Raw genomic sequence first — 20,821 nt, 5'->3', positions numbered from 1 at the left:
TGTTTCTTTCATTAATGCTGAAATTATTTCTTTCATTAATGCTGAAATTATTTCTTTCATTAATGCTGAAATTATTTCTTTCATTAATGCTGAAGTTATTTATTTCATTAATGCTGAAATTATTTCTTTTATAATTGCTGGAATTATATCTCATTAATTCTGGAATTATGCCTCATTAATTTTGGAATCATGGCTTTCATCAATGATGAAATTATTTCTTTCATTAATTTTGAAATTATCACTTTCATCAATCTGAAATTATCCTCCATAAATGCTGGAATTATCTTTCATTAATGCTGCAATTATCGCTTTCCTTAATTCTGGAATTATCTTTCATTTATTCTCAAGTGATCTCCCATTAATTTTGTAGTTATCACTTTCAATTATTTTGGTATTATCACTTCATTAATGCTGAAATTACATCTTTCGTTCATTTTGGAATTATCTCTTCCATTATTTCTATAATTTTTTCTTTAATTAATTTGGAACTATCTCTTTAATTAATGCAAGAATTTTTCTTTCATCAACTTTGGAATTATCTCTTTTCCTCAATTCTGGAATTATCTCTTTTATTAATTTTGGAATTATCACTTATTCATCAATGCTTGAATTATCTCCTTCCTTCATTCTGGAATTATCTCTTTCCTTCATTCTGGAATTATCTCTTTCCTTCATTCTGGAATTATCTCTTTCATTAATTTTGGAATTATCTCTTATTTTAATTCTGGAATAACCGCTTCCATTAACTTTGGAATCAGTTATCACTTTCATCAATCTGAAATTATCTTTCATTAATGCTGGACTTATTACTTTCATTAATTTTGGAATTACCACTTTCCTTAATTCTGGAATTATCACATACCGTACATAGGATTTTTTAACATGGGATGTGCCTCATTGGCTGAGATCACTATTACGTCACTAAATCGTCACAGCCGATCGTGACTTCGGGCCACGATGTAACCTACCACAGATGTAGCTCCGAATCGGTAATGTTCGACTCTTCGGCTACTATGTCACCAGATAGGTTCGGAGTTAGAATTTCCCTCGATCTTTAATGACGTAATTGTGATCTTCGCCAATGAGCGTATCCCATGGTAAAACCTGGGTACTTTATGGAATTGTGCCACCGACCAGCACCAGCTTGAGATAGAAGGCCTCTGCAGTCTGCTTGTTACGTCAGTAAGGAGTCATTCAAGTATTACGTCAGCATCGACGGGGGGAGGGGATTTCGGATTTGCTGACTTTTGGATGGGGGGGGGGGTTTGAATGTTGCTTACGTCATCAACCACCCCTTTCTAAAGATATGAAATATCCTAAGCTGCTGACGAAATTTTGCTGACGGGGGGGAGGGGTCAATGTTTTGCTGACTTTTGCTGACAAGGGGGGGGGGGTCAAAAATGGTTGAAAATCTGCTTACGTATCATTGTTGTGAGATGTGAGGAAAAGAAATGATCGGGCTCAGAATTGGCGATTTCTGTGCCCCACATCCAATCACTATGAGGTATTTGTGAGCCAATCAGGAAGATTCCACGCCAAAATAAGAAGAAACGAAATAGGATGCCGTGTTTCAAATGTGGCAAACTTGCTAGGTAGTCTGAATGACGTGTATGGCAAACAGTGCAGAGGCCTTCTATCTCTAGGAGGTGCTGCACCGACTCCTTCTATCAAGAGGCCACTAAATTACATGAGTTGGTGGCCCGTGGGCTTCGTGGGAAATTTCAATTTGGCCCACCGTGTCTGGAAGGTCGAAGACACCTGTTCTACTGTACGTGTTGGAATTTCTTTGGTTGGTCAGTTTTTAGTACCCCCGCCCGTGCCATAAATATGCTTCTGCGTTGAACGTAATCTTGGAAAATATTTCAAAGGGAATTCAGAGACAGATAATTGAACTGAGAAGACTTTATTGGAGGAATTTTGCAGATTTCTCGTGTTGGTCAGTTTTTCATTTCGAGCTGTACTTCATGGAAGTGGACGACTTCCTCGATTTCGCCGACCCGTGATCCACGGATTTCTTGCGCTTGATGAAATCCGGGCGGAACTTCATGGTGAGGTGGCCTTGCTCGAACAGCACCATGAACCTGAACCCCTCGGCGTTGGCGTGAGCTGCCAGGATGGGCGGCATCAGCGCGTCGACGGCCTGCTTGACATGCGTCGGCGTGACGTCGGCCTCGTCGGCGGACTCCTTGCAGCGATTGGCGATCTCGCGGGAGAGCTGCCCGATCCACTGGGCGACTGTCCTCTCGACGGTGCTCGAAACGTGGTTGTCCGGGAAGAGGTGCACGTAGACGGCGCTGACGGACGGCAGGTATGCCAGCTGGCTCGTCCTGGAGATCATCCTCTTCGGCTTCATTTGCCCGGGTTTGTAGACGAGGACGCCGGTCCGGAAGAGGATCATCTGCCTCTGGCCTTCGGCTATGGCCAATTCCGCAGTGTCCTTGCCCGGGACCGTTTCGCGGACCGCCTTGCAGGCCGCGTCGATCTCCGTCTTGAGCTGTAACTTCGAGCTGGCGGCGAAGGCGTTCACCAGCTTCTGGTTGAAGTTCTCGATGATGGTCGTGAGGAGCCTCAGAGCGTTCATTTTCAGGCGCAGTTGGCCCTGGTGAAGGTTCTTCAACACCGCTGTCAGGCTGAGGTTGAATCTTATGTTGTCTTCTTCGCCTTCCGACATGATCAGTTGAAACTGTGATTCGAAAGTTGGTTGAAGCCTAAAGAGTTCGACTGACTTAGACGGAAATTAATCGATGGTAATCGACTAGCTGAGGAGAGAATTTTGAAATGTTACCGCTACCGATGGCTTTAACTGTTAGACTGAACCGACTGTTGCCAAAACCCTGAATTTCACAGAACCCTCGCAACTTTTGATAGTTTTAAACAAAGTCATGCTAAAAAAGGGTTTAAAAATTTGAAATTGTTATCAAGTAACAATGAAAAGTCATTGTTATCTCTCATATGCAGTGGCATATTTACAAGGAGGGGGCTTAGCGGGAGGGAAGTTCGGAAGGGCGGCAAAATAGAAAAATGAGCGGCCAAGAAAATTACTAGAATGAAAGAATGGGCTGCCAAAATTTGTATAGTTTACTATAAATCCGCCTTTGCCCAAAGAGCGAGAGACTAGGTCAGTGACTAAACGAGTGACCTAGAGAGTTTAAAATTTTTTTTAAAGTAAACATGTTAGTGGAACAAAGAGTACGGAAGTGCCTGAATTACGAAAGACTGACCTAGAGCATGTGCAAGCATGTCAACGATCAAAACAGTGAACAAGAAAGCGAGGGACTTGGTCAGTGAGTTACCAAAAGAGTAACCTAAAGAGTGTGTGAGCAGGGGACTTGACAAGGTAGTGATATGGAACGTTTTGTGCGCACGTGAATGACCAAAAGAGTGACATAGAGAGTGTGTGTGTATGGGAGTCACGAAAAGACTCAGAGAGACAGGGACCAGGCCAGTGTGTGACCAAAAACGTGATCCTCAGCCTGTACAAGCATGTGAATGACCAACAGAGTGACTTAGAGAATGTGTGAGCACATGAAAATGAGCAAAAGAGTACGCAATCATGTGAATGGCCAAAATAGTGACTTGGAGACACAGGCTTATTTGCAATGGCGGGTAGGCAAGGAGGTTATAGCGCAGGGCAGTGAATTCGAGGAATGAGTGGTCAAGAAAATTAGACTAGCGTAGGAGAAGGGTGGCAAAAAATTCGTATAACCCGCAGGCAGCAAAACCGTAAATCCGCCTCTGGCGGAACTGTGTGTTTTTCCTGGAACCTATCAGTGCAGGTATATAAGAATACAGGACCGGATCTAGAAATTTTGCCATCTGAGGCGAATAATTTTTTGCCTAACCTTATTTTGGATGCGACTATCTGAAAAGTTTTCGTTCTTCATATCTGGTATCCTAATATACTGATCCTCGAACTTTTGCCACCCGTGGGCTCCCTTGCCATGACAAGCTCAACGTGATGTCCCTGACACGTGTTGATGACGCCCCTAGGATCTGCGGCGCACATTTTGAGGAACACTGGTTTCATCCCATAGCAAAGACTCAGACAATAAATAACCCGAAAATTTAAGGTGTTCTTTGTCGGAGACAAACTTTGCACTAATATAATGTCTAAGTTTCTTGGGCTGTCGCATTACAATAGCGCAGCAATAAGTCGGATCTAACCGAACAAAACATAATGCAGGCGTCCCTCGCTTCAAACGATTAATTGGTTCCACAAAATGATCACGCAAGTTGAAATCGCGTAGAGTTAGAGTAATTCAACATTGGTAAGGTAGGGAAAACGAAGTTTTTTCTTCGGAAGGATGAGGAAAATAAAAGCGAAATTTAAAGCACTAAAATAATATTTTTCTAGAATAAGTTAATTATTTGAACTTATAAATAAATCTCGTTTTCCTTGAGGGTACGCGAATGAATTTAGTTAATAGTTTTCATTTCGGTCTTCACTACTTTTTGATCGATTCTAGTGAATGTGGATGCTTTCTTTGCTGAAGAACATGGTATGATTGGCTGATAATTTTTTTTAATGAAAGCAGTCGAGATTCAACGAACTGTTCATCTTGTTAGGAGCAAAGAGTTGCAGAAAATGCTGAATATCCCGTTCAAATATGACAATTCTAGATTGATTAGGATCGTTTACTTCGTAAAAATTCTGGTGGAATTGTCGATGCGTTACCAAAAGATGCTCAATGGTAAGATTGATTTTGAGCGTTTCTTCCATATGTCTCACGTACATCAATGGGCGGGGACACGGGGAGGGAGGGAATTGGAGGAATCCCCCCCCCCCGCCCTCCAGCGTCAACGACTGAGCTGACTGATCTAAGGCAAATTCACGTGTATGAATTGACATAATCATCATCCGGCCCTTCCTCTAGCGTTACTGTCGTCCACCACTCTGCCTTTTGAAGTCTATCTCCGGCCATGTCTTGTTTAGAAGAGGAGCTCATCAGACGATTCCGATAACAAACTGTAGAACACATATAGGTGAACAGTAGTGGCTCTCAAGCATTCCTCACACACACACGGCCTCACAACGTTAATCCACGGCACCCCAGAGCAGCCCAACAAAGAACCACTTCAAAACAACGAACGGGCACATAGAAATATCGCCTAGGAGCAGCGGTGCACACTTTGAGAACCGGAGTACGAAAAGGAACAGTCAAAATAAACCTGAGCCGAAGCCGCACTACCCTAGAAAGAAACCGGCGTCATTTCTTGGAAGAGCAGGAAAGGGGGTGAACGAATTGAGCATTGAATAGCAAAGAGTTGAATAGCATTTTAAAAGTATTGTATTTACTTGCGATTTTATTACCCAAAATCCCGCTTTCTCCTCAAAATGATTTCGATGTGTAAAAATCTGCGACAGCGAAAACATCGGCATAACAAAACTGTCAAAAATAAATACTGCCGGCCGCTTTTTGAAAACATGCCTGGTGCCGGCCTGCCCCAGAGACAAAAGTGTCTGGACATTTTGTCAACATTTAACATTTCATCTTTAATCATCTTTGAAACTTCGTTTGAAAACATAATTAGCGGTAAAAATCGAAGTGAATAAGAGGACCGTGTGTGCCTCTAATGCAACCTCGTTATCGCATTTTCAAAGATATACAGTAGTATATGAGCTTAAAGGTAGGAGAAAGTACGTATACAGTACAGTAGAATCCAGACTATCCGGCCTAATGTGTTGGAAGAACGGGCCGGGTAACAGAAAAAGCGGGGTAGGCCCCGGAGTTCTTTAATTACTCACTTCCTACACCCACTATATCATAAAAAACCGTTCCTATTCATATTTTGTGACCTCTTCGTACAGGTGAGTATTTTATACATAAATGTAACTTAATAAGTATTTTATGCATATAGTAATGTAATTTTTATTAATAAGTAATACATAATGAAAATGTTTGTTATTACTGCACTCTGTACGCTTTAAAAATTTATAACAGAAAAAGGAAGTCAAAGAATATAAATATTCGGCGCGAGTCTCTTTTTAGTTTTTCGTGCATTTTCAGAAATTGTTCTTCTTTGGAATACTTTTTTTTGTTTCGCTTTTCGGAGCAGCGGTTGAGAACCCCTGCTCTAAGCCATATAATGATAAATCCTTGGCCCGTGGACCAAATGTGGCAAGGATTTGATGTGGCCTGCACCCCTCAAACTTATTTTTGTAAACATGAACTAAGAATTTACAGATCACTTAGGTGACCCATGGCACAATTCCAGAGTATTTAGGCGGCCCGTGGTACATTTTCAGATCACTCAAGTAGGCCCGCGGCACATTTTTCCAGATCACGCAAGTAGGCCTATGACACATTCACAGATCACTTCAGTGACCCGCGACACAGTTCCAGAACACTTAATGGAATTTCCCGGGTACTCTCAATAACTTTGTTTTCCTTCCATTTGGGCCTATTGTTGTAGTGTTAGTGTTTTGAGATAGTTAGCTAATTCTAATAAGTATAAATTGTACTTCGTAGCTTAATACTTTTTTTAGAGGGTGTTGTATTCTTTATATACATATTTATTTTATTCTTCGTGATTTAGTGCTGAGCATTCTACTTTACGTAATTTTTTCGTATAGTCTCTTACGTATATTTTGCATAGTAATGTATTTTACATTATTTTAATTTCCAGTTAACGTTTCTCATTTTCGTATTGTTAAGTATTATTATCTAGCTTTAGCAATAGTGTTAGTATGCCTCGACCTCGACTAGTGTTGTGTAGAGCTTGCGACGGGAGGTTTCCCTGGTCTAGGGGTATAGTAGCTGATAGTTTCAATTGTAAAGGGTGCTTGGATAGAAAAAGGCTGAAACTCGAGGTCGAAGCTTTACGGGAAAAAGTTAGGGTGCTAGAGGGCCCGGTTATTACGGACCCTCTGGTCGTCGAGCCACCTGTTGATGAAGAAGCAATCTCCACGAACAACGACATTTTAGAGGGCGAATGGGTGGTCGTGGACGAGGTAGAGGGGGATAGTGATAGGGGTTTAATCATCGGCGATTCTATGGTTAGGGAACTTGGGAACCGAGTGTGTAGGGATTTTCGGGGTTTCGAGCGCTGTTGTCTTCCTGGGGGGAAGATTGGCAACGTTCGAGACGTTTTTCATCGCCGAAAGTTGCCCTTGCGGGTGATTCTGTGGGTGGGAACAAATCAGGTAGGAGCGAATATTAGTGAGTCTCTGTCAGATTACCGGGATTTACTATTATCCGCTAGGGAGGGGGGTTCAGATGTGGCAGTGATTCCAGTGCTGCCAAGGGGTAGTAGGGGATATAGGAGTAGGATCCACCAATTCAATATAGGCCTGAAGGACATTTGCTCCTCACTTGGGGTCACGTTCTTGGAGCTTCCCGCATTTACCGATAGGTGGCTTCGTTCGGATGGGATCCATCTAAATAAGAGAGGGGTCTGGGAGGTTTACGATAGTCTTAGGTCAGGTTTTTTACTCCCAGACCACGTAGTCGGGAATGCGGGTTAGTTAATGATAATCACAACAGTACTGACGGGGAATTACCCACCTCTGACTTGGATGGCTTCTCGATTGACAACAAACCACCGGGCAAATTAAAATGTGTGTTAATAAATGCCAGGAGCTTGGGTAACAAGAAAGATTTTTTAGAAACTATGATAGTTGTGGAGGACTTGGATCTTATAGCCATTACAGAATCTTGGGCAAACGATGGGGATGAATCTTTCTTACACATCTCCGGATACGATACTTTTTTGAGAAATAGATCTGATAGGAAAGGGGGTGGAGTGTTGATATACGTGAAATCATGTTTGAAGGCTAGAGAGTGTAACGTGCAGAGAAGTGATATTGAAACCATATGGGTTGAACTTGAGAACAAAAGACGTCATAAGCTTATTGTTGGGGTTTGTTACAATCCACCGAATAGGGATCAAAACTATATCGCCAAAATGCATGATGAAATTTCCTACATGTGTAAGCGAAAGAGGGTTCTCATACTAGGGGATTTCAATTACCCGGGTATTGATTGGGAGAACCTTTCATCTGGAAATCAGTATGAAAGAGACTTTCTTAAGTTGGTGCTCGAAAATTTTTTGTATCAGCATGTATCAGAAGCCACTAGGGGTACTGCTATTTTGGATTTAGTTCTTACTAGTTCTGAGGATCTAGTTGAACATGTTTCGGTGGGGGAAGAGTTTTCTTCCAGTGATCATCGTATCGTCAGATTTCTCTGTAACTTTTCCTCGGGTAAGGTTGATAACAAAAGACTGGTTCCTTGTTTTCGGAGAACTAACTTTGATGTTTTGCGAAGAAGGTTAGCGGAAGTTTTCAAAGACCGGTTGGAATCAGTAGGGGTGGTAAGTCAATGGGAAGAATTTAGTACGAAGCTGTCCTCTGTTGTGCACGACGTCATACCCTTTGTTCGAAAAAAGCGTGTTTGTACATCACACCCTCTATGGTTCACGGATAGCGTGCGGAACCTTTATCTTGAAAAGAAAAGAGCATTCAGAGAGTATAAAAGTGGACGAGGTGACCTATCATTGTTTACTGATAAAAGAAGACTGTTGAAGAAAGCGATAAGGGATAGTAAAAAGCAAGTTGAATCTAGGTTGGCAGATAACATTGGCTCTGACCCAAAATCATTTTTTCGATACGTCAATAATGGATGTAAGGGGACAGTTGGCCCCCTCTCGATAGGAGGCTCAAAAGTAGAGAGCAATGTAGGCATGTGTAGTGCTTTCAATGACTTTTTCGCGTCGGTTTTTAATGGAGATAATGATATTCGATATACGGGGTTGCATGGGGTAATAAAACGCTCAACGATATTCAAGTGGAAAACGTGGAGGTCCTAAATCTTCTAAGAAATGTATGTGCAAGCAAAGCACCAGGACCAGATGATATCTATCCCAGGGTTCTCAGGGAAGGTGCTAATGAATTGTTGGGGCCAGTCGCACAGATATACAGGAGTAGTGTTGCTGAGGGTATCGTCCCGAGAGATTGGAAACTGGCTAACGTTGTTCCGATATTTAAGAAGGGTAGTAGAGAAGTGGTGTCTAATTATCGTCCAGTGAGTTTGACGAGCTCCCTCTCGAAAATTTTGGAAATTATCATCAAAAGGCAGTTTGTGAAGTGGATAGACGAGAATAATGTATTGTCGGATAATCAGCATGGGTTCAGGAAGGGGAAGTCATGTGTAACTAACCTCCTTTGCTTCTATGATTACGTGACTAAGGCTTTGGGTAAGAGCAAAAATGTCGACGTTGTTTACCTTGATTTCCAGAAGGCATTCGATCGGGTCCAACATGGCAAACTCTTGAAGCGTTTACACGAGATTGGAATAGGGGGCAACTTGCTGAATTGGATAGAATCGTGGTTAAGAGACAGGTCGCAACGAGTTATGGTGAACGGGGAATTCTCTGGTTGGACAGACGTCACAAGTGGAGTTCCTCAGGGAAGTGTCCTTGGCCCCATACTTTTTTCACTTTTTATCGACAAACTCGATCAGGGTATCGATGGAATTACTAGCAAATTCGCAGATGATGTGAAGCTAATGGGGGTAATCGGAAATGAAAGCGATAGGGAGTTGCTCCAGACCAACTTAAACAAGATTGCAGCATGGGCAAATGAATGGAGCATGACGTTTAGCGTAGATAAGTGCATGGTCGCTCATTTTGGTTCGAACAACCCACGGTTCTCTTACGAGTTGAATGGTGTCACTATCCCGGATGCAACTAGAGTCACCGATTTGGGAATTCTCATTGACGAGCGACTTAAGTTTTCTGAACATTGTTCAGCGGTGGTCAAAAAAGCGAATAGAATGCTTGGTCTCATTTTCAAAAAGGTCTCTTCGCGTTCTCCTAAAGTCATTCTTCCGCTTTTTCGAGGCTTAGTTCGTCCTGGACTGGAGTATGCTGTAAGGTTTTGGAGACCATACCTACAGAGGGACATAGACTTGGTTGAAGGGGTGCAGAGAAGAGCTACGCGTGTCCTTATTGGCACACAGGGCTTGAGTTATGAAGAAAGACTTCATTTTTTGAATATGTTTACATTGGATGAACGCAGGTGTCGAGGAGATATGATCGAAGTGTTCAAAATTTTCAATGGGATGGATAGGATGGACCATGAACTTTTAGTACACCGCCAATCGACTGCTTTTACAAGGGGACACCAGTATCGATTGGTGAGGGACAATGCAAGGTTATGGTGTCGCAGGGAATTTTTCTCCAATAGGGTTGTTAACAAATGGAATAGCTTACCCCTGGAGGTAGTAAATTGTAACACAATTGACACGTTTAAAAAGAAATACGATAAACATGTTGGGGTAAATCGAGAAGCTATCCATTCTTAGAATAAGACAACCATAAGTATTCTTTATGGGCATTGTATAATATTTTATCATGTGTATATATTGTTTGTAATTTGTGTTAATTGCATTTTTAATTGGGTTGCTGTATTTTTGAAACATATGACAACCATATTTTTATGGGCATCTTTTTATCAGCCACCTCGTTGGGCATTTTGCCTGTTGTGGCGTTGTATTTGTATTTGTATTTGTATTAAGCGATCCGTGGCACATTTAGAAATCCCTTGTGTGACAGTTGGCACAGTTTTAGAGCACTTAAGCGACCCCCAGTGCGGCTCTACATCACTCAAGTTACCCCCGGCACATTCCCTAATTACTTAAGTGACCCGCGGCATAATTACGGATCATTTGAATGATGCGGGGCACAGTCCGAGAGTACTTAAGCGGCCCAAAAACACATTTCTAAATCACTTGAAGGATCCACGAAAAATCCTCTAGATTTATCAATAGGGAGAATGTTAGTTCAGGTGCCCATAAACCACAGTTCAGGATGGCATTAAGATTATTTCATAACTTCATAAAGGGGGGTTGATGACGTAAGCATCATCCAAACCCCCCCCCTCCCCCTTGTCATCAAAAATTAGCAAATCGGCAACCCCCTCCCCCCCCCCACATCGATGCTGACGTAATACTTGAATGACCCCCTAAGGGAAAAATTAATAATGTGTTGTTAAGGTGGTGAAAAAAATTTGAAGACAACCGGGGGAAAAACCTCCATATCTTGAAAACTTGCGCTTGTAGGTGCACGGAAATTTTAGAGTGACAACTGCAAGTAGAAATAAGCATTTCCATCTGAAAATAATTTTGATGGGTGCTGCAGTTAGTTTCATAAATGGGTCCGAGAATTACGGACTGAAAGCTTGCTCGAGAAAGCTTGAAGAAGAACGTCAAACTATGCCCAACGTGATAAAAAGATTCAAATGCAAAGGTTTCGCTAATAAAAATTCTGGTAATCCTCCTCTTATAAAGTACCGCAGATAAAAGTGGCGTAATGTGCCCAACAGCAACTATCTTTCAGCGCCAAGGGGGGAGGGGGTGGGGATGAGGATATTTTCTTTGATGAGAAGCAATTTAGATGGACTCGATGTTTTTAAATGTTACTGAGCCGTATTTTGGAAAGAAACACTGGCTAATCAAGATAGTTTCAGCAGAATTTTCTTGAGGTCCCTCATAAATTTAAGACGATTTTGTTCAAATATGACAACGCTTTTGCACATATTTCAAAGTCTGAAATGTATTGGTTTGAAGCCAATTCAGCTGGAACCGCTCGAGTGGTCGTTTAGAAATATTTTCCTTAATCTTGTATAGTATTTGTGTGGCATTTTGACTTATAAAGCTTTTACAAATGTTAACCAATGCAAAAACAAGCATAATCTTATAACAATGATCAAACGAGCTTGGAAGATGATTATACCACTTGTTATTGATGGGTTATCTCTATCGGCGACATCCCGAAATTCCCGTTCTTCCTTTTCCAGATTTTGACCTTTTTCTATAATTTTAATTTTTTTCCCCCTGAGACAGCGCAGCACTCATCTAAATTATGTTTACTGGAACAAGTTTAGTTACAATTATAGAGTTATCGTTCTAAAATTTTCGTACACCTACAAGCACAAGTTTTCAAGATATGGCAGTTTTTCGGTTGTCTTTAAACTTTTTCCCCCCAACACCTTATTTCGGGTTTAAATTCTGCACGTGACTGACAGACACCGGCAGGGGACACCAAATCATGGGAGAGGTAAACAAAATTGTGGGGAAAACTTTTTTGAAAAAATATTTTATCGGCACAATTCAAAAACTATGAATGAGAACGGAACAATTTGAAGGAGAAACTGTGATTATTTTTATGCATACGCATGGCGTATACATATCTGCGAGTTTCCCGAGTCGTTACGCAGGTATGGCTTATACGTTCGAGGGGGGCACAGAAAAGATATCTCGTACAGTTGAAAATTTCATCTCGAGCCGCTCCTGGACACCGGAACAAAGTTCTATCAAGAAAAAATGTTATGCAGACTCATTACTTAAATAATAGCCTCCCATGCCCAGCAACCGGGCCAATAGGCTATGATCTTTGGCGGGCCTCTAGGTCATTCTTGGAAAGTTTATAGTGTGAAAAACTAAAGCAATGGGATTCATTTGACCCTGCACCGGTCTTGTCAGCCACCCAGCATGTTTAAGGTTAAACCCTTCACTATCAGCAAAAACTAAAGCCCCAAACTTTACTGCTTTGTACTACATTTATTTGTTACATACCTTATTGATGAATAACGTAAAAATAATATAAATATATGTATGTATTTACAGTACACGTAAGCCGCTGTTTACATAAGAAATAAAAGAGTTTGTTTGATGCCTCAAGGATTTTCACAAAAACCCGTTTACATGAACCGGCACTTCATCCCCACTTTTCAGATACAAATACAAATACAAATACAAATACAACGCCACAACAGGCAAAATGCCCAACGAGGTGGCTGATAAAAAAGATGCCCATAAAAATATGGTTGTCATATGTTTCAAAAATACAGCAACCCAATTAAAAATGCAATTAACACAAATTACAAACAATATATACACATGATAAAATATTATACGATGCCCATAAAGAATACTTATGGTTGTCTTATTCTAAGTATGGATAGAGCTTCTCGATTTACCCCAACATGTTTATCGTATTTCTTTTTAAACGTGTCAATTGTGTTACAATTTACTACCTCCGGGGGTAAGCTATTCCATTTATTAACAACCCTATTGGAGAAAAATTCCCTGCGACACCATAACCTTGCATTGTCCCTCACCAATCGATACTGGTGTCCCCTTGTAAAAGCAGTCGATTGGCGGTGTACTACAAGTTCATGGTCCATCCTATCCATCCCATTGAAAATTTTGAACACTTCGATCATATCTCCTCGACACCTGCGTTCATCCAATGTAAACATATTCAAAAAATGAAGTCTTTCTTCATAACTCAAGCCCTGTGTGCCAATAAGGACACGCGTAGCTCTTCTCTGCACCCCTTCAACCAAGTCTATGTCCCTCTGTAGGTATGGTCTCCAAAACCTTACAGCATACTCCAGTCCAGGACGAACTAAGCCTCGAAAAAGAGGAAGAATGACTTTAGGAGAACGCGAAGAGACCTTTTTGAAAATGAGACCAAGCATTCTATTCGCTTTTTTGACAACCGCTGAACAATGTTCAGAAAACTTAAGTCGCTCGTCAATGAGAATTCCCAAATCGGTGACTCTAGTTGCATCCGGGATAGTGACACCATTCAACTCGTAAGAGAACCGTGGGTTGTTCGAACCAAAATGAGCGACCATGCACTTATCTACGCTAAACGTCATGCTCCATTCATTTGCCCATGCTGCAATCTTGTTTAAGTTGGTCTGGAGCAACTCCCTATCGCTTTCATTCCCGATTACCCCCATTAGCTTCACATCATCTGCGAATTTGCTAGTAATTCCATCGATACCCTGATCGAGTTTATCGATAAAAAGTGAAAAAAGTATGGGGCCAAGGACACTTCCCTGAGGAACTCCACTTGTGACGTCTGTCCAACCAGAGAATTCCCCGTTCACCATAACTCGTTGCGACCTATCTCTTAACCACGATTCTATCCAATTCAGCAAGTTGCCACCTATTCCAATCTCGTGTAAACGCTTCAAGAGTTTGCCATGTTGGACCCGATCGAATGCCTTCTGGAAATCAAGGTAAACAACGTCGACATTTTTGCTCTTACCCAAAGCCTTAGTCACGTAATCATAGAAGCAAAGGAGGTTAGTTACACATGACTTCCCCTTCCTGAACCCATGCTGATTATCCGACAATACATTATTCTCGTCTATCCACTTCACAAACTGCCTTTTGATGATAATTTCCAAAATTTTCGAGAGGGAGCTCGTCAAACTCACTGGACGATAATTAGACACCACTTCTCTACTACCCTTCTTAAATATCGGAACAACGTTAGCCAGTTTCCAATCTCTCGGGACGATACCCTCAGCAACACTACTCCTGTATATCTGTGCGACTGGCCCCAACAATTCATTAGCACCTTCCCTGAGAACCCTGGGATAGATATCATCTGGTCCTGGTGCTTTGCTTGCACATACATTTCTTAGAAGATTTAGGACCTCCACGTCTTCCACTTGAATATCGTTGAGCGTTTTATTACCCCATGCAACACCCGTATATCGAATATCATTATCTCCATTAAAAACCGACGCGAAAAAGTCATTGAAAGCACTACACATGCCTACATTGCTCTCTACTTTTGAGCCTCCTATCGAGAGGGGGCCAACTGTCCCCTTACATCCATTATTGACGTATCGAAAAAATGATTTTGGGTCAGAGCCAATGTTATCTGCCAACCTAGATTCAACTTGCTTTTTACTATCCCTTATCGCTTTCTTCAACAGTCTTCTTTTATCAGTAAACAATGATAGGTCACCTCGTCCACTTTTATACTCTCTGAATGCTCTTTTCTTTTCAAGATAAAGGTTCCGCACGCTATCCGTGAACCATAGAGGGTGTGATGTACAAACACGCTTTTTTCGAACAAAGGGTATGACGTCGTGCAAAACAGAGGACAGCTTCGTACTAAATTCTTCCCATTGACTTACCACCCCTACTGATTCCAACCGGTCTTTGAAAACTTCCGCTAACCTTCTTCGCAAAACATCAACGTTAGTTCTCCGAAAACAAGGAACCAATCTTTTGTTATCAACCTTACCCGAGGAAAAGTTACAGTGAAATCTGACGATACGATGATCACTGGAAGAAAACTCTTCCCCCACCGAAACATGTTCAACTAGATCCTCAGAACTAGTAAGAACTAAATCCAAAATAGCAGTACCCCTAGTGGCTTCTGATACATGCTGATACAAAAAATTTTCGAGCACCAACTTAAGAAAGTCTCTTTCATACTGATTTCCAGATGAAAGGTTCTCCCAATCAATACCCGGGTAATTGAAATCCCCTAGTATGAGAACCCTCTTTCGCTTACACATGTAGGAAATTTCAATGAAAGATGTGGTCAGAGGTCACGTGAGTCGGCCAGTTCAATTCGGTGAGCAAAGGACTATAGGAAAGGCGGTTACACTCCCTTAGTATTCCCCAACAATGAAGGGACTATTCCTGCTCTCAATTTATTTCCCTACCAGGGAAAAAAGTCGTCAAGCGGACGTTAGAACTCCCAATGCTACCGCAATATTGCGCACGTAAATCGAGCGATAGTGTATGAACGTTTATTTACCGAGAAAAAAAATTTTGTTCTTCTTTCAAAAAATTTAAACAAAAAATTGAGCCAAGTAGTAAAGTGAAATATCATTATTAGGCATGAAGATACAGAATTTTTCGCCATTATTCACAACTTTTATCGGAATTATTTTAAATCTTCAATAAGTGGTTGTGAGCTCCGTGTTAAATCTATCACTTTTATGCCAATTGAGGCTTATTGTAATATATTTAGTTATACCTTGCTGGTTTACGAAACCAAATACGATCAAGAATCTTTTATCATCTTCAACTTGTTGCTTGCAAGCGTCGAGTTGCTATTGCTTGTGTGTTATTTCGCACCTACAGTCGACTCCGTGGAACCATATTAAAAATTCTTTTGATGATTGATATTATGTCTGATTAGAGCTTATGGCAATGGGACTAATGGATCTTCCAGAAGAGGCCAACAGAGCAAAAAATTTGAGAAATACTGATCTAGAATATATGTAGATAGATGATTCATGAAAAGGATATTCAGAGTATTTTCCTGGATAATGTTCATCCAAAATTATATGGGGGGGGGGGGGAAACAGTTGGTAAGTTCAGATTCGCCAATCATAGAGAGAAGATTCTTCACTTGAATGACAAGTGAAGATATTATTGCACTATACATCAAAAAAGAATAATCAAATAACATCATGGACGCAATTTGTTTGTCAAACTGTCAGTCTATGTTGTCACCTAGATTGGTCCGATTTCTTGAAGTCTTCGAAAATAAGACGTAACAGCGAAAAGACAATTTTCCAAAAGTGTAATGTTAACGATTTTCCTCCTTCGAAATCATCGATAAATATTTCTTACATTATACACTCATGTCCATAAATTAAGGATAATTCAGAATCACACGGAAATCGAAATCTAAAGTAAAAATTTCACCTGTAGAATTATCACACACATCTGTAAGAATGATATGCAAATTTCAGGAAGCCACCAGATGATGCCGATAGTACGTCACAATGACGAGAGTGTAAGGGGGGGGGATATAAGGAATGGTGGCAAAGAAGTGAAATTGTTCACAAGAGTTCTGTAAGGCGCTCAGTGCCATAAGCGAATAGTTATGACACACGCATGTGGATGATTTTTTACGTGGTAGAATTATCGGCCGCCTGGAATGTGGGCGTACTCAGATGGAAGTATCCGAGGAACATGGAACTGCCCAAAGTGTCATCTCTAAGCTTTGGCAACGATTCCAAGATAACGGAAATGTCAGTAGACGTTACAGTACAGGTCGCCCCCGAGTTACAACGCCGAATGAAGACCGGTATTTGGCAGTAACTGCCAAAAGAAGCAGACGGAGCACAGCATCCGACCTGTCTCGTCAGCTATCTGCAGCCACGGGTACCACAGTTTCAAGGCAAACCGTGTACAGACGTTTGGCAGATATTGGTCTATATGCTCACAGGCCTGTCAGATGTGTTCCGCTCACGGCAACTCACTGTCGGCAGCGATTAGCCTGGAGTAGAGAACATGCAATGTGGACATCGTCACAGTGGGCTTGTGTTATGTTTTCCAACGAGTCCAGGTTTAGCTTGCAGTCTGATTCACGTCGGACTTTCATATGGAGAAGGCCAGGTACCCGTTACCACCAAGACAACATCATTGAACGACACCGTTACGGTGGTGCAGCATTGCTGGTTTGGGGTGGAATTATACTGGGTTCCAGAACAGATCTGCATGTTCAAACCGGAACCATGAAAGCCCAAATTTATCGAGATATCATTTTGGAACAACATGTACGTTTGTTTAGGGGTGCCATGGGCGCAGAATTTGTGTTTATGGATGACAACGCCCGTCCTCACCGAGCAAACATCGTAAACGAATGCCTTGAATCTGAGGATATAATCCGTATGGAATGGCCAGCATTCTCACCTGACTTGAATCCGATAGAGCATGTGTGGGACATGCTTGGCCGACGAGTTGCAGCCCGTCAATTACCTCCTACATGTGTACCGGAACTTCGGAGAGCATTGCTTGCTGAGTGGAGTGATCTTCCCCAATATCAGATCGATAATTTGATACTCAGCATGCCTAGGCGTTGTACGGACTGTATTTCATCGCACGGGAGACATACAATGTATTAACCTTCATACAAACCATGTAATAGAAAGTTTTTGTAAAGGAGATATTTTTTGCAATTGCTCCAGGGAGCAAAAATCGTAGTTTTTATGAATGGTATCATACGTACACCACCGTTTTTGTTGTTTATCTTTTGTTTAATAAATGGGCTTTATGAATAAGTAACGTTTGTTTTGTTTCTGAACCTTTATTTGCCGAAGCTGGATTAATCCTTAATTTATGGACATGAGTGTATTATTCGGTAAATAACCATCGCTCTCTCTCTCTGGACGAAAATTATCATTCTTATATCTCAAGCAATCGGGAATAAAAAGGTCTGTTAAAGACTTTCTATGGCAGAAAGTGAATGTAAGAGCCCTTTCACACGGAGCGGATGCGGGTCCGGAAGAAGTTTTAACAATTGGAATATACTGCGCCTTTCACACGAGCCGAAAAATCTCCGCACCTAGGAAATGTTCATGCGGGTCCGGACGTCATCCGCATGTGTCAAAACCTAAGTGCGGGCTCCGCATCCGCACATAGAAGTTTTGACAAATAGGTTTATTCGGAGCTATTCAGACGATGCGGATGCGGAGCGAATTCGTCCGCATCTTTGGCTACTTTTTGAAGGTGATTTTGCACGGAATTTTTTTAATTATTTGCCATAAATACCCTTAAAAACACCATATGAGGGTCTCTGTTCATCAAATATAATGTACCTACATACGTCTATCCCTTCGTTTCCTTCTGAGATGGAGATATAGCAACTTTAACTGCCTTTTGTCCATATTTCACAATTTTATACAATAAAACCTGTCAACAACGGCCACTGACGGGACCAAAATTATAAGCCGTTCTGTTCATTACGAATATTTAATTGACTAAATACTTTAATAACTTTTAAATTTAATTTAAAAATTTTAATTTTTTTCTTTTTAAATTTTTAAAATTATTTAAAAAATTATAAATATTTGAAATATTATTTTAAATATTTATTATTTTTTTAAATTTTTATTATTTTTTTTAAATTTTTAATCTTTTAATTTTTTCAAACTTAAAAAAAAATACTTTTCATAAACAACGTTATCCACTGAGGGCCGGATTAAGACGTTTGAAGACCCTAGCGCTTGAATATTTTTGGTGGTTCCCCGATACCTACAAGTATATTTTACCCAATATTCAGTCTATAAACTTAAAAAATGAAATTTTATATTTCAGAAATGACTAATCTAAGGATGGGATTTCACTATAAAAGGTTTATGAAAGTTATTTTATAAAACTTGAAAAAAGCAACTAATAAATTTATCGGTTGCATTAGAGCAAATGCAACCGATAAATTTATTAATTGCTTTTTTTTAAATAATTGTTATAAAATTTTTATAGTGTAATCCGACCGGGATTATACTATAAAGTTTTATAAAAGAACTTTTATGAAAGTTGAAAAATTCAACCAATAGGCGCATCGGTTGCATTCAAGAAAATGCAACCGGTGCACACACACACACACATTTTGCATTCAAAAAATTCAACCAATAAGATAATATTGGTTGAATTTTTCACGTTTTCACACAAAACTTTTATAGTGTAATCCCGGCCTAAGGCTGGTATTACACTAAAAAAGTTGAAAAATGTAACCAATAAACACATCTGTTACATTCGGGCGAACTTAACTGATCGGCCTATCGGTTGCATTTTTCAAGTTTTATAAACTAACTTTTATAAAACTTTTATATTGTAATCCCGGCCTAAGACAGAATTATGATGTGAATATTTCTAAGCACAGACATTTTGAACGTTCCCACCCCTCCCCTTTTTTTCTACTTGCAAATTCTTTGATATCTCCTGAATTTTTTTTTTAGGAACATATTAGTTTTGGATGTTTTTGGAATTTTTCTTTCATATTTTTCCGGAAAGACGGATTTTTTTTTTCAAAATGTTTTGAAAATATTTGAAGACATTTTCTCCTATCGACTACTTGTGAGGATCGGAATTAAGACATCTTTATTCCCATATTCTATGTGGATCTAGACTAAACCACCAAAGAATACCTCTAGGCTGCCTATGGCCACTGAATCAGGGGTGAAGGAGAAAAACAGTTACAAAAATTGCGAAAAAATAGTTTTTATGCACGAATTTCGAACTAAAGATGCGGGCGATTCGTCCGCATCTTCAGCGCTCGTTTGAAAGGGTATGCGGACCCGCGTCCGCATCCGCTCCGTGTGAAAGGGGCCTAAGGTGGAAGGGGTCGGTCAGTCACTTGCGTGAGTAAGTATCGGACCAGGCAATTCATCAAACGCAAATAAATTTTTGCCTTCAGCAGGTGACTTTCACATTCGATGGCAATTTTCTTTTCCCCGATATCAAACGCAAAAAAAAGAAAAGGAACTAGGTTCAGCACGTGACTTCCTCAAACACCAACAACAAACGCAAAGAAATTAATGCATTGAACAAGTGACTTTCACATTCGACGGCATTTTTTTTTTTTTTTTGCTGACAGCAAAAGCAAAAAAAGAAAAGAAATTGCGCGTTCAGCAGGTGACGTCCCCAAACACCGACAACAAACGCAAAGAAATTTTTGCCTTCAACAAGTAGACTCTAATTAAATAAAGGCAAAAGCTGTTCCTTGTAGGCAACGGTAGCGAGGCAGTTCCCTTGAAGCCATGCCGGTAGAGCAGCTGCTAGACGGGCCGCTGGACTTTGAGGGCTGGGCGGTGTCTGGTCAGGTGTCAGGCAGTTGAATGTATTTTGTGTAATGTACACTTGATATACAGTCGCTTTCGTGGCCCGGGGTATTTGGGGGGGGGGGACACTCATACTTCCGGCACAACTCAATCGGTAGTAAATTACTTATGGCGTTAGACCGGAGTTGTGGTCGGTTTGAATGAATGAATGAATGAATGAATGCCTTCAACAAGTGACTTTCACATTCGACGGCAAATGTTTTTTCCACAGACAGCAAACGCAAAAAGAAGAAAAGTAATAGTGTTCAGCGGGAGACTTCCCCAAACGCCAACAACAAACGCCAAAAAAACTTTTTTTTCGTCTATAATTAAGTAACAACAACATAATTTTGGACATCCATCAAATTAGAATTTCACATTAAAATATCTATAAAATCAATATATTTTATTTTCTATTATATTTTATTGTACGAGTGTGTACCCGGT

At 40.7% G+C, this 20,821-nt stretch overlaps 1 protein-coding gene across 1 annotated transcript in view; it reads right to left on the bottom strand.

The window, feature by feature from the left end:
* The window catches only part of LOC149085747 (neprilysin-1-like), a 107,622-nt gene that overhangs the window by 59,343 nt on the left and 27,458 nt on the right, over positions 1–20,821 (bottom strand). The window lies entirely within an intron of this gene.

This window comes from Pholcus phalangioides, unplaced genomic scaffold (assembly GCF_987345545.1).
Source record: "Pholcus phalangioides strain wild (caught in Gottingen) unplaced genomic scaffold, Ppha-v1.0 ptg000005l_1, whole genome shotgun sequence".
Classification (NCBI taxonomy): domain Eukaryota; kingdom Metazoa; phylum Arthropoda; class Arachnida; order Araneae; family Pholcidae; genus Pholcus; species Pholcus phalangioides.
This window is presented reverse-complemented; position numbering and strand designations above follow the sequence as displayed.